The 2,429-nt window shown below is 44.2% G+C and overlaps 1 long non-coding RNA gene across 2 annotated transcripts; it reads right to left on the bottom strand.

Annotated features, from left to right (window-relative positions):
- Positions 1-687: 687 nt before the first annotated feature.
- On the bottom strand, positions 688-1,846 carry LOC134608166 (uncharacterized). 2 transcript variants are annotated; one of them, XR_010090717.1, is made up of 3 exons: positions 1,789-1,846; positions 1,438-1,632; positions 688-918 (listed from the first exon to the last, which is right to left on the bottom strand). It is a non-coding gene; the product is annotated as an uncharacterized LOC134608166 (long non-coding RNA). The 2 variants fall into 2 exon arrangements; XR_010090716.1 differs by having other exon boundaries at positions 1,442-1,632.
- Positions 1,847-2,429: the final 583 nt, after the last annotated feature.

Here is a 2,429-nt window from a genome sequence, read left to right as displayed (position 1 = left end):
GACAGGCACTAGAGGCGCTTCAGGTCCTTAGCGGAGACCAACTACGTGAAATGACACTGGACATCCTCACGCTTTGCATGAGGACAACCAGTGTCTTTAAAAACGCTATAGAAAAGCCTTGAGTTAATGCTTTCCAATGTGGAAGCCCAAATGTGTGCGCAGGAGGGACCGGATGTTGGCGGAGCCTGACCTAACAATCAGGTAACTGACAAAAAGGCTGAAGAGGGTGTTAGAAATACAGTTTGATATTCCTAGCACCATAGGTTTCCTTTAAAACAAAGAGTCTTTACCCCATTTCTAAATTTATATAGGTTCCCAAAACATCTATAACGCCAAAAAGGCACTCCAATCTGTGTTCAACAATAAAACCTGAAGTCTTTGTTTTTTTGTGTTTTCTCCTCTGAAATCCACCATCTCATCACCCTGCTGTAGAATTGCAGTGATGTCATACAATGTGACACAGCAAGCGCTGTTATTATTTATAGCTAAGTAACACAAATAGCATGTTAAGGTGTCAGCAATATACTTTATTTATTCAAAGTTAATATGCAGTTTACACTTTATATGTATAGTGAAAAAAATATAAAAGTCAATGTGGAAACTGGCTAAAAAAAACAGTGTCGTATCCAACATGGAGAAAGTTCAATCACCTGTACAGAAAGGCTGTATAGCATTAGGAAGGCAGTATCTTTATAATAGAATAGTCTCTCTCTATCTGGGCCGTCCAGGATTATTAATCACTGGAAGATGAAGGTTACTTCATGTCTGCAGCATGCGTTCCGAAGCAGTCATATGGAAGTTTTCTGTAGAAGAAGGTAATCTCTTCTGTTTCAGCAGGTCTAGGTTAATGGTGGTGGGTTTTTCTCTGGCACTGGAACCATCAGTAAAGGAGTGTAAAATTGAGAGGATCACCTTGTTCTTCCCACAAATCTAAGAAAACTCAGAACAGAAGATTGAGGATAGTGGTTAACAATTTAATGAAACTGCAAACACGAAAACTAACTTGAAAAAAATAACATTCACAGTGTAAGCAGTGTTTAGGAGATACAGTCACAGTGTAAGCAGTGTATAGGAGATACGGTTACAGTGTAAGCCGTGTTTAGGCGATACGGTCACAGTGTAAGCAGTGTATAGGAGATACGGTTACAGTGTAAGCAGTGTTTAGGCGATACAGGCATTTAATTCTCCCTAGTCACGGTATTTATGGTTACCTCATAAGTATTACAGTGACTCACATCGGTTGAATTGGCACATGGATACACATGTGAGCAGTAACGCCACGTCAAGGCTTCAACCCTTGTTACTGACCATTCACACAGAGCATACTTTTCATTCATACGCATTCGGTATTCCAGAGGTTTTGGACTACACCTCCCATAATGCTTTGCCAGCATTATGGGAGATGTAATTCACAGCATCTGGACTGCCCAAGGTTACCTACCTCTGAACTAGGCCGTGATCACAGTACACAATGTTGAAGTTGCTGTGCAAACAGGAGCAGCTTGTCACGTGTCAGATGCCACTTCATTACTTATAAATTAAATTCTCCACCCTGGAGACGAGCATCAAACATGGGCTTCTTCATTCCTCTTCATGTACTTCGTGTCCCATAGGAGAACATGCTTGTCAGAGCTGTGACACACACAAAAAGAAATAAACAGGTTAGAGTGACTGGCATAACAGACACAGTGCATGCAGACTTGCGTGCCACATACATACAGCAGACAGACACAAAGATTGTGGGAGACACACCGGATTAAATATAAGAATTGGGAGTACCATACATACAGAATGGACAAAGAGACGGAGATTACTGAATTCGGTGACCGACGGATTTGGTTGCTGATGTAGGGGCAGTCCTTCTCGCTGGGGTGCAGTTTCTCATCCTTCTCTGGCGAGTGACTAGATGGCTGCGGTTTCGTAGCAAAAAGCATGCCATGGCATATGATACCTAGGAAATAAATATTTTTCTGTGAAACTAGGGTTGTACACATCTAACGCACAGCCCACAAATATAATACACTACCCCCCCACATGTAACGAACAGCCCCTCCATCTAACACACTGCCCCCCACATCTAACACACAGGCCACCCCAATATACTGCGCAGCCGCCCCAATATACTGCGCAGACCCCCCAATATACTGCGCAGACCCCCCCAATATACAGCGCAGCCCCCCTATTATACAGCTAAGTCCACCCATCATATTGCGCAGCCCCCCCATTATATTGCGCAGCCCCCATCATACTGCGCAGACCCCCCCAATATACTGCGCAGACCCCCCCTCAATATACTGCGCAGACCCCCCCTCAATATACTGCGCAGACCCCCCCAATATACTGCGCAGACCCCCCCCAATATACTGTGCAGACCCCCCCTCAATATACTGCGCAGACCCCCCCAATATACTGTGCAGCCCCCCCCAATA

Source organism: Pelobates fuscus, chromosome 4 (genome assembly GCF_036172605.1).
Source record: "Pelobates fuscus isolate aPelFus1 chromosome 4, aPelFus1.pri, whole genome shotgun sequence".
NCBI lineage: Eukaryota > Metazoa > Chordata > Amphibia > Anura > Pelobatidae > Pelobates > Pelobates fuscus.
Note: the sequence above shows the minus strand (reverse complement) of the source record. Positions and strands in the feature narration are given on the sequence as shown.